Source organism: Ictalurus punctatus, unplaced genomic scaffold (assembly GCF_001660625.3).
Source record: "Ictalurus punctatus breed USDA103 unplaced genomic scaffold, Coco_2.0 Super-Scaffold_100060, whole genome shotgun sequence".
NCBI classification, from domain to species: Eukaryota; Metazoa; Chordata; class Actinopteri; order Siluriformes; family Ictaluridae; genus Ictalurus; species Ictalurus punctatus.
Window position 1 is genome coordinate 71,510 of NW_026521090.1, and position 23,491 is coordinate 95,000.

A 23,491-nucleotide genomic window follows, 5' to 3' on the forward strand; every position below is an offset into this window, starting at 1 on the left:
GGTAATGAAGATGTATAGAAAGCTCTAAAGGGTTCACAAACTTTCAAGCACCACCGTAAGTGGGATGTAAGGTCATGGCAGAAGAGCTCTTCCGCAAACACTACCGATGTGACCGTGGAGCATGGGGTCTTAAGCCTAGACGAATCGCGTCCAAAAGACCAGGCCTTAGCTCTGTCTTCAGCTGGAAATGGTTAGATGTCTCCGCCAGAGCCGGTTAAGCGAAAGGCACTTGAGTCTCACAACAGCCCATTTGTCGCGCCCATGCCAGATTTCTTGTTGTCCGGCGGAATGACCCGGTCACCTTCTTACCACGAACGGGTTTACCACCACGCCGGCCTGCGGGTAGCGTGGCCGAGTGGTCCAAGGTGCTGGATTTAGGCTCCAGTCTCTTCGGGGGCATGGGTTCAAATCCCACCGCTGCCACGGGCGTTAGCGTACGGTGGGTGATGTCTCGTCTCCAAAGGCTTTGCGCAGGTTTTTCTCCCACGCTTTCATGCTATACACCACGTAGCATGCTGCCTCACGAACGTCGCAATTCATTCCCCCCTTTTCCACAGTCGTTGTGTATATCCAGGTAAGGATAAAAGTTACATTTCCATCCATCCATCCATCTTCTATACCGCGTAATCCTACTCAGGGTCACGGGTAAAAGTTACATTTTCCAAAGAAATTTAACTCGCTGGGACGGGCAGTCCATAGGTAGTCGGTACCTAGCCGCCCAAGGATTGGATTGCATTGCGACGGCTCGACTATGGAGTTGTCCCGTTCTGTGAGACCTTTGGGCCGTCTCGCCGCATCGTCACCCTTCAGTTTATATGACAGCACAGCTCATACCCCAAGACTTGAATCAAATCTATTTGAGAAGCAGTCATCTAGTCGGCGAACACGAAACCCTCATTTGCATAGTTTTCGTTAAACGGGGCGGGCCTCGGACGAGGTGGCCGAGAGGTTAAGGCGATGGACTGCTAATCCGTTGTGCTCTGCACGCGTGGGTTCGAATCCCATCCTCGTCGCAAGCTTCTCACTTTGCCTCCTCTTTCCAGCAATGTCTGGCTTTGTTGCAGTCTGTCTCACACCTACAAGGCCTACAACCGGGAAGCTTTGTACAGGTCCCTGAGCTGGCACTAGAGAGGGTGGAGAAATGTGAAGAGCTAGCACTGTGGCTACGTGTTTTGCGACCGTGCGCTGTGTTTCAATGCTTTTTGGCCACAGCTGCTGTAAGGCTCTTGCGTCTCTGGAGGTCCGTCAACGCAGAACGCATTCCGCAGTCCAGACGACAGGGGCAAAGAACCTGCACCGAAATCTCTTTTTTGCTCCGCACACCGGGATGTAATTTCATACGCGTGAGCTATGTCAGCAAGAGGTTAAGGTGATGAGCTGCCAATCCGCTGTGCACAGCCCATGTGGGTTTGGACCCTATTTTTCTTGTAAAGACCTTGCTTAAGCGCATTCTGTAAAGGAAGCGTGCATGGTGCACACACTGTTGGCGTCTGCATGAGCAGTTAGTCTGAAGGGGAAATTAGGGTCAGGTGTTTTCAATCAACGGGATGACAATCAGGTGTGAGTGAGCACCCTGTCTTATTTGAAGAACGGGGATCTATCAAAGTCTGATCTTCACAACACATGTTTGTGGAAGTGTATCATGGTATGAAAAAAGGAAGTTTGTGAGGATCTCAGAAAAAGAGTTGTTGATGCTCATCAGGCTGGAAAAGTTCCAAAAAAATAAAAAATCTCTAAAGCGCCTGGACTCCACCAATCCACAGTCAGACAGATTGTGTACAAATGAAGGAAATTCACGAGCATGGTTACCCTCCCCAGGCGTGGTCAGCCAACAAAGATCACTCCAAGAGCAAGACATGTAATTGTCCACGAGGTCACAACGGATCCCAGGGTAACTTCTAAGCCACTAAAGGCCTCTCTCGCGTAGGCAAATGTCAATGTTCCTGAGTCCACCATAATGAGTACACTGAACAACAGTGGTGTGCATGGCAGGATGGCAAGGAGAAAGCCACTGCTTTCCATAAAGAACATTGCTTCCTGCATGCAGTTTGCTAAAGATCACATGGACAAGACACAAGGCTACTCGAAAAAACGTTTTGTGGACAGGTGAGACCAAACTGGAACTTTTTGGTTTAAATGAGAAGGGTTATGTTTGGGGGAAGGAAAACACCGCATTCCAGCATAAGACCCGTATCCCATTTCTGAAAAATGGTGGTGGTAGCGTTGCAGTCTGGGCCTGTTTCGCTGCATCTGGGCCAGGACGGCTTGCCATCATTGATGGAACAATGCATTCTGAATAATACCAGCAAATTCTAAAAGAAAATGTCAGCACATCTGTCCGTGAACTGGATCTCAAGAGGAAAGTGGGCCGCGCAGCAAGACAACAACCCTAAGCACACAAGTCGTTCTACCAAAGGATGGTTAAAGAAGAATAAAGTCAATGTTTTGGAATGGCCAAGTCAAGGTCCTGACCTTGATCCAGTAGAAATGCTGCGGAAGGACCTGAAGCAAGCAGCTCATGTGAGGAAACCCACCCACATCCTAGAGATGAAACTGTACTGTAATGAGGGATGGGCTAAAATTCCTCCAAGCTGACGTGCAGGACTGTTCAACAGTTACCGGAAACGTTTGTTCGCAGTGGTTGCTGCACACCGAGGTCACACCAGGTACTGAAAGCAAAGGTTCACATACTTTTGCCACTCACAGGTATGCAATACTGGATCATTTTCATCAATAAATGACCGACCATCTGTAATGTTTTTGTCTGGTTTCTGTAATTAGGTTCTCTTTATCTACTTTTGATACTTGTGTGAAAATCTTACGATGTTTTAGGTCCCGGTAATGAAGATGTATAGAAAGCTCTAAAGGGTTCACAAACTTTCAAGCACCACCGTAAGTGGGATGTAAGGTCATGGCAGAAGAGCTCTTCCGCAAACACTACCGATGTGACCGTGGAGCATGGGGTCTTAAGCCTAGACGAATCGCGTCCAAAAGACCAGGGCTTAGCTCTGTCTTCAGCTGGAAATGGTTAGATGTCTCCGCCAGAGCCGGTTAAGCGAAAGGCACTTGAGTCTCACAACAGCCCATTTGTCGCGCCCATGCCAGATTTCTTGTTGTCCGGCGGAATGACCCGGTCACCTTCTTACCACGAACGGGTTTACCACCACGCCGGCCTGTGGGTAGCGTGGCCGAGTGGTCCAAGGCGCTGGATTTAGGTTCCAGTCTCTTCGGGGGCGTGGGTTCAAATCTCGCCACGGTTGTTAGCTTACGGTGGGTGATGTCTCGTCTCCAAAGGCTTTGCGCAGGTTTTTCTCCTACGCTTTCATGCTATACACCACGTAGCATGCTGCCTCACGAATGTCGCAATTCATGCCCCCCTTTTCCACAGTCGTTGTGTATATCCAGGTAAGGATAAAAGTTACATTTCCATCCATCCATCTTCTATACCGCGTAATCCTACTCAGGGTCACGGGTAAAAGTTACATTTTCCAAAGAAATTTAACTCGCTGGGACGGGCAGTCCATAGGTAGTCGGTACCTAGCCGCCCAAGGATTGGATTGCATTGCGACGGCTCGACTATGGAGTTGTCCCGTTCTGTGAGACCTTTGGGCCGTCTCGCCGCATCGTCACCCTTCAGTTTATATGACGGCACAGCTCATACCCCAAGACTTGAATCAAATCTATTTGAGAAGCAGTCATCTAGTCGGCGAACACGAAACCCTCATTTGCATAGTTTTCGTTAAACGGGGCGGGCCTCGGACGAGGTGGCCGAGAGGTTAAGGCGATGGACTGCTAATCCGTTGTGCTCTGCACGCGTGGGTTCGAATCCCATCCTCATCGCAAGCTTCTCACTTTGCCTCCTCTTTCCAGCAATGTCTGGCTTTGTTGCAGTCTGTCTAACGCCTACAACCGGGAAGCTTTGTACAGGTCCCTGAGCTGGCACTAGAGAGGGTGGAGAAATGTGAAGAGCTAGCACTGTGGCTACGTGTTTCGCGACCGTGCGCTGTGTTTCAATGCTTTTTGGCCACAGCTGCTGTAAGGCTCTTGCGTCTCTGGAGGTCCGTCAACGCAGAACGCATTCCGCAGTCCAGACGACAGGGGCAAAGAACCTGCACCGAAATCTCTTTTTTGCTCCGCACACCGGGATGTAATTTCATACGCGTGAGCTATGTCAGCAAGAGGTTAAGGTGATGAGCTGCCAATCCGCTGTGCACAGCCCATGTGGGTTTGGACCCTATTTTTCTTGTAAAGACCTTGCTTAAGCGCATTCTGTAAAGGAAGCGTGCATGGTGCAGACACTGTTGGCGTCTGCATGAGCAGTTAGTCTGAAGGGGAAATTAGGGTCAGGTGTTTTCAATCAACGGGATGACAATCAGGTGTGAGTGAGCACCCTGTCTTATTTGAAGAACGGCGATCTATCAAAGTCTGATCTTCACAACACATGTTTGTGGAAGTGTATCATGGTATGAAAAAAGGAAGTTTGTGAGGATCTCAGAAAAATAGTTGTTGATGCTCATCAGGCTGGAAAAGTTCCAAAAAAAAAAAAAAATCTCTAAAGCGCCTGGACATGGAGATGTTTGCTTATACTATTTAAATAGGCCCCATTTGGTGGCATCTGTTGCTTACAGCCATACCACTCTGACAAAGCCTGATCTCAGAAGCAAAGCAAAGTTGGGCCTGGTTAGTTCTTGGTTGGGAGACTGAATGGGACTACTAGGTGCTGTAAGCTTTTCATTTAGATAAGTGTTTTAAGCACTTTACTTTCTCCTGACATTGAAGAATATTCATTACTACACCAAAGCAGCCTCCAATTCCTACAGTTTTCTCCCATACATGACAGATGAACTCTAGTGCTACCTAGAACAACCTCCTGGAACTGATCAACTTTATTAAAATCCGGTGGAATTTGGCCATTTTCATGTTGTTTTTCAAGACAATTTTCATATCCAAATGTTCAGCAATTACCATGAAACAGTCCATTTCTGAAAGTCTCCGTATAACCTGTTATAGGAGATGGTGTAGAGTTCTCAAAAAAAAAATTTTATTTATCCCAGGAAGTTTTCAAACAGAAACCCAGACAAGAAGTCAAGGCTTCCATGTTTTTTGACATCCTCAGAAAGATGGGTTAGCCCATGTACATTGTAGATAACAAATTCAGGACCATACAACTCACTAAAATGCTTTACAAATGACACTAGCAAACTGTGAGCAAAGTCATTAAGAATTATACAAAGAGTGGATTGGAGAGTATAAAGATAGCAACAGATAATTAAAATTGCTGTACATTGGTTATGACAACACATCAAGAAGAACCACTGGACTTGTGTATAACAGAAACTGTCGCAATTTTGTTGCTTTCCACCTCAGTCTTTCTGAGAATTGCCTGGGTTTCCTAGCAAAGTCCTCAGGAATATAACGTCTCAAGCTAACAAGTGTGTCTGAGATTATAACACTTTGGCGAGCAGACAAATGACAACATAAAGGCCCTGAAGCAAGCCATAAGTCCAGCAGTTTTCACATAACACCAAGACAAATAAGGTGCATGTAATCATGTGGAAAGCATGATACCATGCCAATTCCTGCAGCTTTTAAAAGAGATGTTTCAGTATGATGGTCTTCATCAGACATGTTGATAAAAGACTCATCAGTCCTACGTGGGCTGTTGATCTCAGGAAAGGTCATTCTATGGTTGATGTACACACCAGACTGGATGCACTTGTCACAACCTGAATAACCAGTATGTGATTTAATTCCCTTTATAAAAGCTCTAGCTGGAGCATCACACAGGATAGATGTGACATTTAGGAAAAATTGCTTCCCATTTATGGCAAATCCCTTGCTTAACCCTTGCAGTTCACTGACTAGATCTTTCAAATTCATCAGTTTGTGATGTTGGCTTTGATTTACCACAGAACAGAGCAATGACAACTGGTTTCTTAGTATAACCCTGCAGTAACCCTATAATTGGCCAAAACTACAAAGACGAACTTTTAAACAGTGGTAAGACATCCATGTTCAGTTGAAGTTCGAATTCATACTTCTCTAGAACAATAGACCAGACTCTTTCCATGGTTTTGGACAAAGTTTAAGAATACCAAAATAATGATATGTGCCACCAGCCACACTTTGGATATTAGATGAAGTTATCTCGTCATCTTGCACTGCAGCACCAAGATCATTTTCTCCTAAATGACTTCCAAATGAAGTGAGCATTACATTGACCTTTTTTACTACTCTTTTTCTAACATTCCATCCATCCATAATTTTGTAATGACCTGTCTGGTGCTAGTTCCAGTGTTGACTGTCGCACATTTAAAATCTGTATCCCGTGTTTATATGTTTCTGTAAAGCTGCTTTGAGGCAACGTCTATTGTTAAAAAACGCTATACAAATAAAATGGAGCTGAATTGAAGTTACAGCGTGGTTTTGTACAACCAAGAATATGAGTCTGTCTCCTTTTCCCTTTCCTTATCGACAGTAGGAAATGCAACATACACATACAAATATAATATTTATACACATGCAAGACCATATAAGGCTGCTTCAGTTAAAAAAAAAAGGGGGGGGGGGGCAATTAAAATGAATTATGCAATTACCCATTATATTCTTGGTTTTAACTAGAGATGCACCGATGTATCGGCCGATACCGAAAGGCTATTTTTCATCTATCCATAATTTAAAAATATCTGATAATCCGACAGCACAAAAACTCTAGAAATTACTCAGAAAGTATTGGCGTTTATGGCGCTTGATGATCAACCATGCTCTGTAGTGAAGGACATGGAATTTCAGCGACTGGTAAAACACCTTGAGCCTCGCTACACTTTACCGAGTCGGCGTTATTTCACATTCGTCTGCTTACCGGAGTTATACAACCGTATGGCAGATCATATTCACGAGCTTCTTCATAACCACTCCGCGATGAACTTCACCACAGATGTTTGGTCTTCAGCTGTAAGCCTGACGAGTACGCTTAGTCTCACTGCTCAGTGGCTCCACTGTGACTTTAAACTTAAAGTCTTGCTTCATGCACAAGAACTTCCCGGTTCTCACACTTCATAAGAAACACCTGCATCGCGTTGTAAATCGCGCTGCTCGCAGGTGAACTCTCGCGATACTCCTGGGCAGAACGGGAACTCACATTCCTGCTTTTTAAAGGGCCAGCGGAACATTTTATCCCTAGATGAGAAGGACATCTGTGCACACTGCATGGACAATACACTTAATTAAGGGCTTTAATAACCAGTTTCACAATTGGAAGGTTGTCTTCTTTTTCACCTGGTTATTTATATATAAAAATATAAAGTATTTAGCATATTTGTATTTAGGTACTTCTGTTTCTAAATAAATAAGCATTATGTCATCAAATCACAAGTCTGTTTTGATTTAATGGTCAAAAGCTGTACTATTTGACGAATAACCTAAAATCACAAACATGATACTTGTAAATAAAATCATGTCATATATGCAGTTTATTAGATCCTTAAAGTAAAAAGACAGCTAAATAGTGAAAAACATAATTGTTGGATTTATATGAATGCATGACAATAACTTGCTAATAGTCCATCAACTTAATTGGCATGTGCTCCAGTCAGTGTTGTTCATGGGGAATTTATTCTACAACTTCTACAGTTGTAGTGAACTTCTACAGTGAAAAAAACCCAATCCTTTAAAAAACAGTTAATGAAGCTGAGGCTCGAAGGCGGGTCGCTGGCATAGAAAGTCTGCTGTTACCACTGCAAGTACCAGAAGTCACTGACTGCAAAACTGTGTTTACAAGAAGAGTCACTGCAGTCATCAAAGTCGATGGCATAGAGATCTGCTGGGCTAGCGGTGTGGATGAAAGGGCTCTTGCTTCATTTTGTGCTTATTTTGTCTTCAATTCAACATATCCATCTCATTTGAAGAACACTCTCTGATTTTTCTTCAGCAATATGTTTTGAAACTTACTGTGGATGGTGACAAGCCTCTACCTACTCCAGTTACCAGAGTAATCAACTTGGTCTTAATGACTGTCAGAGGACCTTTTCAAAGTATGAGTCCTTTAGATGTCATATTTACCAAAAGCATAAAGACACTGTATTACAACGGACTATGGCTGATGATCCTCAGCATTTGCGATGGTGCAATGACGATGGTGCTTTTGAAGTTTGCAATCCCTTCGGGTCTAAACGTAACAAGCAAAAACTGTGTGCAATCTACTATACAATTGGAAATATGGGTACAAAGTATTACTCTCAGTTAAAACATTCATTTAGCTTTACTTCCTTTTGTTATCATTATTATTCATACTGTGTGAAATGTCAGGATGAGTGGACTGTCCTCTCACCAGGTGAGGAGGTTGATTACCAGGCACTAGATATATACAATGTTGTTGACAAATTACTTATTAGCACTAGATATTATTGCTGAAGACAAAACAGCCCCACTTTATACTGATTTTACTCCTCACCCTTTAATCTATCTTTCTTCTTCTTCTCCTTATTGTTATTATTATTACTAGAGTAGTAGCCTAGTAGTATTCATCTTAGCATAGGATTAGGAAGTGATTTCTAAAAACTGTCAATCACACCTTCATGCTAACGCTGTACATGATGTCAATGGTTCACTACTCCTCTTTCTCTCTCTCTCTCTCCATAGATACTTACAGGGACCCTCGACTTTAAGTCTTTTTATTGCAAAAGCAACTGCTAAAATAATTATGTGCAGATGGAAAAAAAAAACGTATTAGGTTAAGCAAATGTTCTGAGTTCTTTTTCCTAGCAGTTTTTGTCATGTATATGTATTTCATCAGCGCTACTATGAGTTTCTTTTTTTTTCCCCCCGGTAACAATAATATAGCCTTATTCTGTTTACTCAGAAAGACTATAACTTTATTTACAGTTCCTCTCCTTAACTTCAGTCACTTCCTCACTGAAACCTATAATCAGAATAACTCCAAAGCCTAAGGTCTAAGCCTAAGTCTCCACTCTAAATCATGTGTCTAGAACACAGGCTCTGAACTCTTATCTAACACATTTAGTGTTTTATCTGCTCTAAAGCACCCACCTCAGCTCGTGCAGGCCGCTTAATTAGCTGATGACTTGAATCAGGTGAGTTTGGTGCAGGTTCTAATTGAACATCCTCAGGAGTGTAAAGAAGCCTCTCTCTAATATCTTTCTTACCGGTTCAACTCCAACTTCATCACTACCCCAAGAAAGCACTGCATGTTAGTAGTGTTCTGGGTCAGTATCTAAACTGACAGTCTATTCACACACACTAGCACTACTGCACTTCACATCCAGTATTTCCTTCTCTAATGTAGTAGGTTCATTGGTAACAGGTTTGTCTGATTAGTATTCTGTTAACAATGTCGGTGTGTTGGTTTGGAGTTGTAGTTTGTGTTTGCCATGTTTGTAGTCTGAGGTGCATTCTGGGAAACGGAGTCGCTGGTTTGCTGTGACATGACAATGACACTTGAGAGTTTACTGTTCAAGACTCAGAATTACTATACATTACTATAATTAGCATCAAGCTGCACATGACATTTTATGAAAGTAGTACTATGTTTTTTCTCATTTACGGGTACCTCATACAGTCAAAAGGTTATTGAATTTTAATTATTTTCTTAAAAATAAAATAAAAAAATGTAAAAACTGAGTTGTGATTAGTTGTGAAATTAGACAACACTTGCAGACTCGTCCTCTGAGGTGAAAAAGGTTTATTACAGAAAGATGGTTAATACAGCATAGAAGAAGTATCCCAGAAGACAAAAAAATTTACATGATCATCCTGTTTACAACGTTTACAGCCAGGCTCTTAATGGATGCTGTTACCTTCTTGAGCATCAGTGAATGTTTGCACCTTTTGGAATAGTCGTGTACGAGTCCCTCGGTTGTCCTCAGTGTGAAAAGATGGATCGGAACATCATATAACCTCTACTGGAAAGGGCTAAAATATGCAGGAAAAGCAAAGTATGAGAAGGACCTGGAGGATTTTTCTGAAGAACAGTGGGCAGTTTAACTGCTCAGGACAAACAAGAGACTCATGAACAACTATCATAACACATAAAAAGAGTCCTGGATCATTCAGGTAACGACACACAATATTAAGAATCAAACGTGTGTAAACTTTTGAATGGGGGTAATTTTGATTAATTCAGCTATTATCTTGTGGACTATATGTAAACATCTGTTATGTGAAATAGCTTATTCATGGCGTTACTAAATTAGAAACTTAGGATTTTTATGATCAATCTTATTTTGTAAAGAGTATTAAGATTTTGTAGATACTGCAAGTGGTATGTAAACTTCCGACCGCAACTGTATACCCACCCAGCTACCAACACACACACACACACACACACACACACACAAATTCAACCATTTAAAAACAGCAAGGACTTTTATAAACAATCAAAAATAGACTACAATATGTACATTTTAACAAATTAACAAAGAGTCCACAGTTAAAACACTCTAAATACCTTCTTTTTGCAAAAGTTTTCAAAAGTCTTCTCTTGCGCCCGCACTCTCGATCTGATGCCAGCTGGAGCCACCTCTTCATGGTCCCCTCAACCTCCATCTCTGCAGCTTTAGCCGTGAAGAGGTTTCTATGAACATTGGAAGAAAGCAATGCATATCGTAAGCTTATTATGAATCCTAAGCATTAATTACGTTTATACCATGGTCAGTGTGAATATTGGATTCTGATTGGCTGGAAGGTGTGCATTATAACCGTTTATTGCACAGGTAGTTCCAGTCAGTTTGATCACTGTGAGCATTTCTAAATCAACGCGCAGCCTACATGCACACACAAACACACACACACGCACAGACACTCGAGCATACAGAGACATTCGTGAACACACATTCGTACACACAGACACTTCTTGCCGGCGCTGTCTGCAACTTTGTCTGCAACAAAAAAAATAACTTTGCTGGTAAAAAGTTACATTATATTTCTCAGCAATGAGGTGTTACCATCACTGTTTGTGAAGTAATTCAACTCTCAGTTTTACTACACTACTGCTGCGCAACACTGACTATGTTTACATGGACAGCAGTAATCTAATTATTGACCTTACTCTGAGTAAGATAATAACGTGAATAAGGTGTTTACATGTGTCGCGCCACGCCGTCCGACGTCCCTCCAGAATTTCACATGTCAACATACAGTTCGTCTTCGTTATGGTATAGTATACAGTTTTGGGTATTTTTATTTAATTTTTTTATGAACGCTTTAAGCGCAGTTTTTTTTTGTCATGCTGTACGTGCAAACAGACAACTGCTTAAAGCCGTGAACTGCATCCCAAACCGTGCACTTAGCGTCTATATAGTAGCCGAGATAGATGTATTTTCCCCACTACAGGCCTATAGTAGGCAAGTATGCGGATTGGGACGCAGCCGTGCTCTCTTGTTCGCCATAAAATGTTGAGCACTGCCGTGTGTGTACGTGTCCTGTCGCAAAATGAGGTGAAAACTCACACGACGTTAATAATGTGATTCAGGTGTTTACATGTCTGTAATACACATTGATAATGTGACTAAAACAGGAGTACTCGACATGTCTTAATTCGATTAGTGCTTACTTCGAGTAACTTGACTTTAATCAGATTAAGGTAATTAAAAATTGCTGTTTACATGGTAGTTTCTTAATCAAAGTATCGTCTTAATCGGGTTAACAGTGGATTATTGTTGTCCATGTAAACGCACTGACTGACTGCTGAGAGGCACATGATGCAGGAAATTCATACATGATTAATCTCTCTGTCTCTGATAGATATCTGTCAATTCATTCAAATAAATGTAATCTCATCACACTACTTTATCTCTGTGTCTGATTTATATCGGGCAAAATTCCAGATCTAACGACCTAACTAATAGAAATTAACTGTCATTTTAAACTTCTAATCAAAGTTTGAGCTTCTAAAATCAATGACAGCTTTAACGTTATTAATTGTGGAAAGACCATGGTATAAGCGGGGTAATCCATGGCTAGGTGTGAATTAAACGATTTGAACGAGTGGTTCATTTCCTCCACATCATGCACTAAGATCGTTTAATGTACATCTAGCCGTGGATTACCCCTTACATATCATCTGAGAGAGACAGCTAATTCTGTATGTAAACAGATATACTTACCAATCACGACCTCTCCGAGTTGGAGAGCGGACAGTGAAGTCTTTCCATTGACTCCCCTCCAATTGAGGTTCTTTGCCAGGGAGTTAGCAATCACCCTCTTCAATATGCGCCAGGTGCAGTCACGCACATACACCCCGTCAATAAGCGCCAACCAGTTTACCCGAAACCGATGATTTTTAAAACAATAATATAATATAAAATATAAATAATTAATAAGCATGTATTGCCTTGTCAACTGTGTCAGTGCTTCTCACTACTCCTGCAGGTACCCTGCCCTGTGTGCTTTTCATGTTTTGCTCCTCTAACAAAGATTAGGTCATAACTGTTCCCTCATTTCAAAGTGGTGTTGAATGTTGTGCTTTGAGTACGAGAGTGTCACCTTGAGAAAACAAACACTCTCAGTAGCTGTGTAATTGTGCAAGCAATTGTTAACAAAAAAAGAAAAAAAATTCTCACCAGTTTTTGCTTGTAATCTGGGCTCTGTTGCATCCTTCGCTCCAGACTATGCAGTTGAGGAAGATCTTGCAGGGCAGTAAATCTTCATCAGTATCCAAAGACTGCACCTGGAACACCTGTAGTTGAAGCAAGCTCAGTGGTTTGTTGGTCCAGCACCATCTCTAATTTAGTCAACACCTCCCTCAGCATGGCTATGGTAAAGAAGTTAACAATATTTACAAATGATACACACTACAAAATTGTACAATTCCATCCTCAGTCTTATTCCTAACCTACACAAATTCCAGTAAGATGGCTGAGTGGAAATCACGGTTAATTAATACCTACAAAAGAAGTCAATCAGAAAGCAGGAGAATACTTGGTACTGCCGGTACTGAAAAAAAAACTTATTGTATCATTCTTTTTAAAATTTTAGTATCAACTTGGTACAGATACTTTTGACATCACAACTTACCAATTACAACATCCTTGAATTGCATGGATGCCAAGGATATTTTCCCATTCATTTGTAACAGATAGCTGCACAGTGACAGGGGCGGCTGTGGATCAGGTGGTAGAGCGGGTTGTCCACTAATCGTAGGGTTGGCTGTTTGATTCCCGGCCAGCAGGACTCCACATGTCAAAGTGTCCTTGGGCAAGACACTGAACCCCAAGTTGCTCCCGATGGCAAGTTAGCGCCTTGCATGGCAGCTATGCTATCATTGGTGTGTGAATGGGTAAATGAGACACAGTGTAAAGCGCTTTGGCTATAACTGCGCCATTTACCATTTTACCATTTAGTGACGCAGAAGCGGAGTCCGTTCCATTCCGTGGTGTTTTAATTAACGGAAGTAAAAAAAGAGATGAAGAGAAGGGTGGGGTCTTAGGAAGCAATAAAAAGAACAGGTGACTAGGTGAGAGAAAGCGGGACGCGGAAATGAAAGCCAGGTGAGAATGGCGGAACTGATGGTGTGCATTTGCCAAGGACCATGCTAATGCTCTTACTGTGGATTATAACCTTGTGAATCAGCTGCTAGAGTCCTAACTAGAACCAGAAGATACGACACATCACCCCGATCTTATCCACACTGCATTGGGTCCCAGTGAAATCTCACATTGATTATAAAATACTATTATTAACCTATAAAGCACCCAAATGGTCTCGCGCCACAATATCTAAGCGACCTTTTGGTTTTCTATGATCCGCCACGCCTTCTTAGATCAAAAGATGCAGGCTATCTGACGGTACCTCGAATAGTGAAGGCTACAGCAGGGGGAAGAGCTTTCTCTTATAGAGCCCCACAGTTATGGAACAGTCTTCCTATTAGTGTTCGGGACTCAGACACAGTCTCAGTGTTTAAGTCTAAGCTTAAAACGTATTTGTTTACTCAAGCCTACCCTGACTAGATTCTGTTCTACTACTTCGCAGTCATAATTATCTTTTTTCTCCCTCTCTCCTTTCACCGAGCCCCCCACGAATTTATGGAGATACTAGAGATCCAGATCCTTTCTGCCTCTGGATGGAGCTCAAATCTTCTCTAATTCTAGACTGCTGGGACTACGGCTGCTCCTAAGCCATACAGATTTCAGATAAATCCATAATGAACTTTTTCACACTATCTGTTGTTACCCAGATGAGGATGGGTTCCCTTCTGAGTCGGGTTCCTCTCAAGGTTTCTTCCTCTTAAAACATCTTAGGGAGTTTTTCCTCACCACCGTCGCCACTCAGTGTCTTGCTCAGTTGGGATAAATTCGCACCTTTAATATCTGTACACCGTGTTGATATTTCTGTAAAGCTGCTTTGAGACAATGACTGCGTTTACATGGACAACAATAATCCACTCTTAATCTAATTAAGACCATAATTTGATTAAGAAACTACCATGTAAACAGCAACCTTAATCTAATTATGGTCATAATCTAATTAAGATCTAATCGAATTAAGACAGGTGGATTACTCCTGTTTTAATCGTATTATGGACGTGTATTACACACATGTAAACACCTTAATCATATTATGAACGTCGTGTGAGTTTTCACCGCATTTTGCGACAGGACACGATCACACACGGCAGTTTTACACTTTACGGCGAACAAGAGCGTTCGGCTGTGTCCCAAACTGCATATTTGCCTACTATAGGCCGGTAGTGGGAAAAATACATGCATCATGAATTGAATGTCTCTGTACATTGCTGCATTCATCTTTCCCTCGATCCTGACTAGTCTCCCAGTTCCTGCCGCTGAAAAACATCCCCACAGCATGATGCTGCCACCACCATGCTTCACTGTAGGGATGGTATTGGCCAGGTAATGACTGGTGCCTGGTTTCCTCCAGACATGACGCTTGCCATTCAGGCCAAAGAGTTCAATCTTTGTTTCATCATGGTCTGAGAGTCCTTCAGGTGCCTTTTGGCAAACTCCAGGTGATCTGTCATGTGCCTTTTACTGAGGAGTGGCTTCCGTGTGGCCACTCTACCATACAGGCCTGATTGGTGGAGTGCTGCAGAGATGGTTGTTCTTCTGGAAGGTTCTCCTCTCTCCACAGAGACACCCTGGAGCTCTGTCAGAGTGACCATCGGGTTTCTGGTCACCTCCCTGACTAAGGCCCGTCTCCCCCGATCGCTCAGTTTGGCCGGGCGGCCAGCTCTAGGAAGAGTCCTGCTGGTTCCAGACTTCTTCCATTTACGGATGATGGAGGCCACTGTGCTCATTGGGACCTTCAATGCTGCAGAAATGTTTCTGTACCCTTCCCCAGATCTGTGCCTCCATATAATCCTGTCTCGGAGGTCTACAGTCAGTTCCTTGGACTTCATGGCTTGGTTTGTGCTCTGACATGCAGTGTTAACTGTGGGACCTTATATAGACAGGTGTGTGCCTTTCCAAATCATGTCCAATCCACTGAATTTACCACAGGTGGACTCCCATCACGTTGTAGAAACATCTGAAGGATGATCAGTGGAAACAGGACGCACCTGAGCTCAATTTTGAGTGTCATGGCAAAGGGTGTGAATACTTATGTACATGTGCTTTTTTTGTTTTTTATTTTTAAATAAATTTGAAAAGATTTCAAACAAACTTCTTTCACGTTGTCATTATGGGGTATTGTTAGTAGAATTTTGAGGAAAATAATGAATTTAATCCATTTGGAATAAAACTGTAACATAACAAAATGTAGAAAAAGTGAAGCGCTGTGAATACTTTCTGGATGCACTGTACATCACTACAATTACAATCACCACAGATGGAAACTGGTTGTGTGTTTGTGAGTGTGTGTGTGTGTGTGAGAGTGTACCTCAGTATCTCCAGTGCACAGTGTGTGTGTGTGTGTGTGTGTGTGTGTGTGTGTGTGTGTACCTCAGTATCTCCAGTGTACAGTGTGTGTGTGTGTACCTCAGTATCTCCAGTGTACAGTGTGTGTGTGTGTGTGTGTGTGTGTGTGAGTACCTCAGTATCTCCAGTGTACAGTGTATGTGTGTGTGTGAGTGTGTGTGTGTGTACCTCAGTATCTCCAGTGTACAGTGTGTGTGTGTGTGAGTGAGTGTGTGTGTGTAGCTCAGTATCTCCAGTGTACAGTGTGGATTCTCCAGTCCAGCAGAGAGCAGCTTCACTCCTGAATCCTGCAGGTTATTGTCACTCAGGTCCAGTTCTCTCAGTCTGGAGGAGTTTGATCTGAGAACTGAGGACAGAACTCTACAGCTTTCCTCTGTCAGTTTACACACACACAGCCTGGAAGAGAAATGATGAAATATCAGAACACTGATCACACACACACACACACACACACACAGCCATAATACAGCTAAAGTTTCCCATGTAACAGAAATGTGAGTGTGTTTCTCTCACACACAGAAATCAGAGTACAGGACACCACACCAGCATTATTATTATTATTATTATTATTATTATTATTATTATTATGAATAATAATAACATCATCAGTTACAATGATCCTTAAAGGACTGAAAACATTTTTGTTTGAACAAATGCTTCCTTATAATTGAAACATGAAGCCATTTGAAAAGACACATGACACTTTGGAATGTTGAGACCATGCGCGATCAAAACGTCAATGAGCCTTGGAGTTACTCTTAAGCCTTGTCTCATTCTCCATCGCGGTTACGGCTGGTAAAGAAGGTTGGCACATTGAAACGATCAAAACATAAACCATCAGAACATAAATGAACCAAGGAAATGCACTTAAGTCTTGTCTCATGCCCCCTTCCTCTGATGGCCAAGAGAAAATGGCACTGGACTTGGAATGCACTGGGGTCTCCCCTACGCAACTTGAAGCCTGCTCAAGGCATGTCAGCGGTCTGTGTCAACTAACTCGTGCACTATCTTGCCGACTGCAGAGAGAAAAGGGCACTGGACTTGAACTACACTGGGGTTTCACCTGTGCAACTTGAAGCCTGTTATGAAACTGTGTCGTAATGCAGAGAGAACTCTATTCAGATGAGCAGGAAAGCACCTTGGCATTCATCAAACACGCTTGTGTTTTATCCTAGGAAAATGCTTTGACATAAAGTAAGTCGTCCGAATGTGTTCATGTAAACTAGTAAAGGCTCTAATTACTTGACTGAAGTAAATGTACTGAAGAGGACGTCCACGTGCGGAAACCTGAGAATATAAACGAGACTGCAAAGTTGTTGTTGAAGAAGGGTCGAACACGGACAGACACGTCCGTCGGCTCCAGTAGAATAGCCTAGTGTTTCCTTAAATCACTTTGAGGCGTCGGACTCTAAATCCAACGGGGTTTTCTTGCGCAGTTATGAACCCTGCTTGCAGCTTTGTCAGCTGTAGGTGTCAAGTCACTGGTGCTCAGTCTCCTGCTGTTTATTTAAACATAACATCCTCAGTTACAATGATCCTTACAGGACTGAAAACATTTTTGTTTGAACAAACGCTTCATTATAATTGAAACATGAAGCCATTTTTAATAAAAGTATTAAAAAGTCTCCTATTTAAAAATAAACAAAATAAATAAAATAAATAAGAAATCTCCCATTTGAACAAAAGATGAGATAAGATAATACTTTATTAATCCCAAGGTGGAGAAATGAGGGAATTAGGAGGAAAAAGGAGCAGGACCTGCTGTGGCTTTGTTTGGAAATATTTTTGTTGGTGAAATAGAACAGAAACAGTCAATATTGAGTGTAAAATGTACGTCAGGAATATTATCTTATTGTTTACATGTTAGCATAGCATGTTAATTTAACTACTAAATAAAAATCACATCAGCTGTATGAGCTTTTAAATAATGTCCTATTATTATTATTATTAACATTTACTGTAGCTGCACAGCCAGACTGCTCCTGTACCTTTAACTCACTCACTCACTCACTCACTCACTCGCTCACATTCTTGTAATTAGAACATTCTGGGGTCAGTAGTCCCACCCATGTATTGTGGGGACACCACTTTCCTGAGGTCCTACAGATGTGAAAAAAATCAGGCATGTATAATTTAAGCCTGAGAACACACATCATCTCAAATTCTGGATTTAAATCACAAAATTTCTGTGCTTGGTTTTTTCACACCTAATGTGGACATTACAAGAACTCATCATTAACGGGGGCCTAATTTGCATACACAGAAAATTAGCTGGTTTTCATGTTGTAGTGGGGACATCACTAGATAGTTAATCTGCATACACACAGATCAGGTAGTTTATATAACAACAATGGGACATGGTTTTAAAAAAACATTTTAAAAAGTTGTCAATTTAACTCTATAATTATTTATACAAAATTACAAACTAAGTATGTCTAATTTAGAGGGCTGTCTGTAAAGCAGATATGATGTGTATTTTCTCTATTTGAAGGTTTAAGCTTCTCATGAAATTATATTGAACAGTTGTTCTTAATTGTTTATACTAAGGACTCTTAGCCTTATTTGTGAAATATGCAATCAGTGAAAGTTTGGTTATCAAAAAGCTCTCTTACAGAAATTTCAATATCTGCACGTAACAGATAACAGACTACATTTCTTTGGAGCTTTCTATTTCAAACAGAGGAACCCTTTGAGAAACCTAGGAACTTGTTAAGGAAGGTGTTACCAGTGCTATTATTAGTTTTGAGGCTATAATTCTAAGAAGCTTTTCATTTCCTGCTCCAAAGTATACAATTTTTTTTGTGGAATAGAAAGTAGAGGTGCTAGCTGTACTGAACCTCACTTATTTATCACAGGCATGCATCACAAATTAACACTATCCCCAGTCATTTTGGCAAGTCAAAATGACAAAGACACTCATCCTTTTGATATTTTAGCTACACAAAGTATTTGTTTATTGGTCTGGATCTCTAATCAAGTGAAAAATTGTCAGTCAGATGAAAAAACCCTGTCTATTCAACATTATAAAGACAACTTGAGTCTTGAGCTTCTTTACTGTAAAAGACAACAAATATTTGCCCATTAAAGTGCACAACTACTAAGCTCACATGTGCCATGAATGAACTTGGACTCATTTAAGTTTGACATAACACTTCTGCTTACTACATATAGCCATCTCAAAGTTAAACATATTGAGAAAAATAAAGATACTAGCCAAACACAGACACACAACCAAACACAATTTTTTTCTTTATTCTATATCCACTTAACTGATTAAGCTAAAAAGTGACAGTAACAACTTAATAATGTATGTTGAGGTAGCTAATTTTGATTCCAGGCAGTCTAAACATGTAAATGGGTAGCACACTGAAGCTTTTATTGCCCAATAGGCTTACTCATGAACTTGTCAGTCACCTGCATAAGGACCCACTGGAAGAAGGCGGCCCAAACCAATTTGATCTAATTCAATATAACGGTGTAGGTAAAGATTCTAATGGATATTTTAAATGCCTGATTTGTTCCTGATTAGTTTATGATGAAGTAAATGCTGAGCGGTTCATTACAAAGTAAAAGGCTAGAGGTGTAACGTAACTTATTATTAAAGCATTACTACAGATGTTATGATGTACAGTATCTGTAATATAGATGTAAAGTGTTACTATCAAAGTGTTATTTAATCTTTGTTTATATCTCTTTTGTAAGCTACAGTGCAGTTATAAACGTAGAATTTGACACTTTGCCAGTCTCTATCTTTAAGATATAAAGACTCAGATCTAATGCAGTTTTCACAGGCCAACTTCCCTGGGACACGACATGACATGATGAAGGTCTCCATATGTCTCTCCACTGCATGGACCTCATTTCCTTCCCGAGCCTTCCTCTTTTTCAGAGTAGATGTTTTACCTAAATGTAAGAATAAACATTAGTTACATAGCAAACACATACCCTTACACCCAACAGAAATTATTGTCTGGCAACTTACAGACTGGAACTTAGATTTCACGTCTCAAGAATGAAAACTCTGACTGCAGTTTGTGCATATGTACCAAATAGTAACTAGGAGTACTCAGTTTTCTTGGAGAAGATGCAGTAGGGAACCTACCGAGTCCCAGGGGATGCTTATGTTGGAAATTATGGAGAGGTGTGATTGAAAGGCAGGATTAAAAGTGCCAGCAAACTACACAATTCTGATATTTATGATCCAGAAAAGGTGTAGACTGTGGTGGCTGCTGTTTCTCCTGGCCATTGCTCTCAGCAGTGTCCTCCTCCATAATCTGCATATTTAAACAGGTTTAAGTGACCTATGGGGACACTGTTCTAAATTCACATATCTATTCAGCTATCACAAGACTCCCTCACACACCTGAATAAAACATGCTTTGTGGGGACTCCGTATAGTAACTATTAACAGACAAGATTATATAACAGAAAGCAAATATGCTGTTCAATACGACAAAAACAATAATTATTTCACTATAGGAATTAAGTTTATTATTTCAGGGTTAGATATGGGATACTTTGGAAGACTTTGGGATAATTACGGTGCATTCAGACACACACGTTTTGTAGTTCATGCTTAAACGTGGCAGTAAAATACCTGAAGCAGATCAGATGGACAATAATGTCTAATTTTATTGTTGATGCACAAGCACAAAATTTGTTGTGCAACAAAAATGAGTTGCACCACTGCCGGATAAGACAATGTTTATCTTTTAATAATTTTTAAATTGTGAAAACAGAGAGGGAGATACCCTGCATACCTTGCTACACCAAGGCCAGTCTCCTCCTCCGTAATTGCAGGTAATTCATCACCTTCTTTAAAGTCTGTTAAAGCAAACAGACCAAGATGTGGGCTTCCATCCACTTCAGTCTTCTGCATTCTGCCATTTGGGTGCTTGTGGTCATCATTAACCAGCCTACCAAAAGATCCGTCTTCTTTTGCAGCATCAATACTTAATACACAACGAGAGAAAGAGAGAAGTATTCAGTGACCGAATATTCCACATCAAATTCTACAAATATGATAGCTCTTCACAGAATTTTTATTGTTAACGGTCAGATGTAAATGTTTAAGTGGACAAATACTTTACAGCTGCAATTTTCAAGTACAATGAAAGTACACTTTGAAGAAAAACTATGCAGACATTGTCATTTTTAATGCAGGTTAATTCTATGGATCATTTAATTAGTGGTGCTTGTAAAGCACTACTATTGTTCCCTTGCATACTTAATAATAATAATAATAATAATAATAATAATAATAATAATATTATTATTATTATTATTATTATTATTATTATAATTATTACTCCTCTCTGGCCGGCGCTCAAAAGTATTGGGACCCCGCACGGCCAGCTCTCAAAAGTACTGGCGCCCTCGACAGTCGGCTCTAAAATGTATTGGCGCACTACACGGCCGGCTCTAACAATGCTGGCGCCATATTTGTCCGGCTCTGGAAGTATTGGCGCCCTATGCTGTCGGCTCTGGAAAGTATTGGCACCCATCCCTGTTTCACCAACACAAGCACCACTCACATTTTCTTCAGGAAATGTACCGGTCTAGTTATTATTATTCTTCTTCCACGTTTTTTCGGCATGTAACTAGTCCCGCACCGTTTGTCGGAGATCGACGGGTGAGGTGTCGAATCGATCGGCTTATTGAGGAGATGTGTGCTATGACTTTTATAAGCGTTCGGAATGCTGGAATTCCCGCTACGGAAGCTCAAATTCTGAAAATTTCCCATAGACTTGCATTGAGTTCGAAAGTATTGGCCCTCTAAGGAGAAATCTCTAAAAGTTTTGCCTCCGTACATGTTCGGCTCTAAAACGTATTGGCACACGATCTGTTCGGCTCTCAGAAGTATTGGCACCCTATCCTGCCGGCGCTCAAAAGTATTGGGACCCCGCACGGCCAGCTCTCAAAAGTACTGGCGCCCTTGACGGCTGGCTCTAAAAAGTATTGGCGCACTATACAGCCGGCTCTAACAATGCTGGCGCCCCATCTGTCTGGCTCGCGAAAGTATTGGCGCCCTTAGCGTCCGGCACTCGAAAGTATTGCTGTCCTACGCTGTCGGCTCTCGAAAGTATTGCCGCCCTTAGCGTCCGGCACTCGAAATTATTGACACCCTACACTTTCACCTCTCGAATATATTGGTGCCCTAGAGTCCGGCATTCGAAAGTATTTGCGCCCTATTTGTCCAGCTTTAAAAGTATTGGCACCCTATATGGCCAGTACAGTGCTAACACATGCTAGCAACATGCCAGCATGATGCTAAAACATGTAAGCGAGATGCTAAAACATGCTAGCACGATGCTAAAACATGCTAGCACGATGCTAAAACATGCTAGCACAATGCTAAAACATGCTAGCACAATGCTAAAACATGCTAGCATAATGCTAAAACTTGCTAAAACATGCTTGCATGATGCTAAAACATGCTAAAACATGCTAGCATGATGCTAAAACATGCTAGCATGATGCTAAAACACGCGAGCATCATGCTAAAACACGCTAGCATCATGCTAAAACATGCGAGCATCATGCTAAACCCCTCTAGCACCCTATTCGTCCGACTCTCGAAAGTATTGGCGCCCTACGCTGTCGGCTTTCAAAAGTATTGGCGCCCGATCTGAATTTTGCCACACAAGCACCACTCACATTTTCTTCAGGAAATGTACCAGTCTAATTATTATTATAATAATTATTCTTCTTCTTCCACTTTTTTTTCGGCACGTAACTAGTCCCGCACCGTTTGTCGGAGATCTACGGGTGAGGTGCGAATCGATCGGCTTATTGAGCAGAGGTGTGCTATGACTTTTATAAGTGATCGGAATGCCGGAATTCCCGCTACGGAAGCTCAAAATCAGAAAATTTCCCAGAGACTTGTATTGAGTTTCGAACGTATTGGCCCTCTAAGGAGAAAGCTCTAAAAAATTTTCCTCCATACACATTTGGCTCTAAAATGTATTGGCACACGATCTGTTCGGCTCTCAGAAGTATTGGCACCCTGCACGGCCAGCTCTCAAAAGTACTGGCGCCCTTGACGGTCGGATCTAAAAAGTATTGGCGCACTACACGGCCGGCTCTAACAATGCTGGCGCCATATCTGTCCAGCTCTCGAAAGTATTGCCGCCCTACACCGTCAGCTCTCGAAAGTATTGGGGCCCGTCCCTGTTTCGCCACTGCAAGCACCACTCACATTTTCTTCAGGAAATGTACCAGTCTAGTTATAATTATTATTCTTCTTCTTCCACTTTTTTTTCGGCATGTAACTAGTCTCGCACCGTTTGTCGGAGATCGACGGGTGAGGTGTCGAATCGATCGGCTTATTGAGGAGAGGTGTGCTATGACTTTTGGAAGTGATTGGAATGTCGGCATTCCCAGTACGGAAGCTCAAAGTCAGAAAATTTCCCATAGACTTGCATTGAGTTGTGAAAGTATTGGCCCTCTAAACTGAAAGCTGTAAAAGTATTGCCTCCGTACACGTTCGGCTCTAAAATGTATTGGCACACGATCTGTTCAGCTCTCAGAAGTATTGGCACACGATCTGGCCGGCTCTCAAAAGTATTGGCACCCTGCACGGCCAGCTCTCAAAAGTACTGGCG

The 23,491-nt window shown here is 41.7% G+C and overlaps 1 long non-coding RNA gene and 3 other non-coding genes across 4 annotated transcripts in view; 3 read left to right on the top strand and 1 right to left on the bottom strand.

Moving 5' to 3' along the window:
- The first annotated feature begins 341 nt into the window (after positions 1 to 341).
- Positions 342 to 423, top strand: trnal-uag (transfer RNA leucine (anticodon UAG)). The gene has a single exon. It is a non-coding gene; the product is annotated as a tRNA-Leu (tRNA).
- A 508-nt stretch (positions 424 to 931) lies between these two features.
- Positions 932 to 1,013, top strand: trnas-gcu (transfer RNA serine (anticodon GCU)). Its single transcript has one exon. It is a non-coding gene; the product is annotated as a tRNA-Ser (tRNA).
- Positions 1,014 to 3,758: 2,745 nt separating this feature from the next.
- Positions 3,759 to 3,840, top strand: trnas-gcu (transfer RNA serine (anticodon GCU)). Its single transcript has one exon. It is a non-coding gene; the product is annotated as a tRNA-Ser (tRNA).
- Positions 3,841 to 17,503: 13,663 nt separating this feature from the next.
- Positions 17,504 to 23,491, bottom strand: part of LOC128630785 (uncharacterized) — a 7,793-nt gene continuing 1,805 nt past the window's right edge. The window contains exons 3-4 of the long non-coding RNA XR_008395002.1: positions 20,648 to 20,839; positions 17,504 to 19,790 (exon numbers count right to left, since the gene is read on the bottom strand). This is a non-coding gene — a long non-coding RNA (uncharacterized LOC128630785). The remainder of the gene's footprint in view (positions 19,791 to 20,647; positions 20,840 to 23,491) is intronic.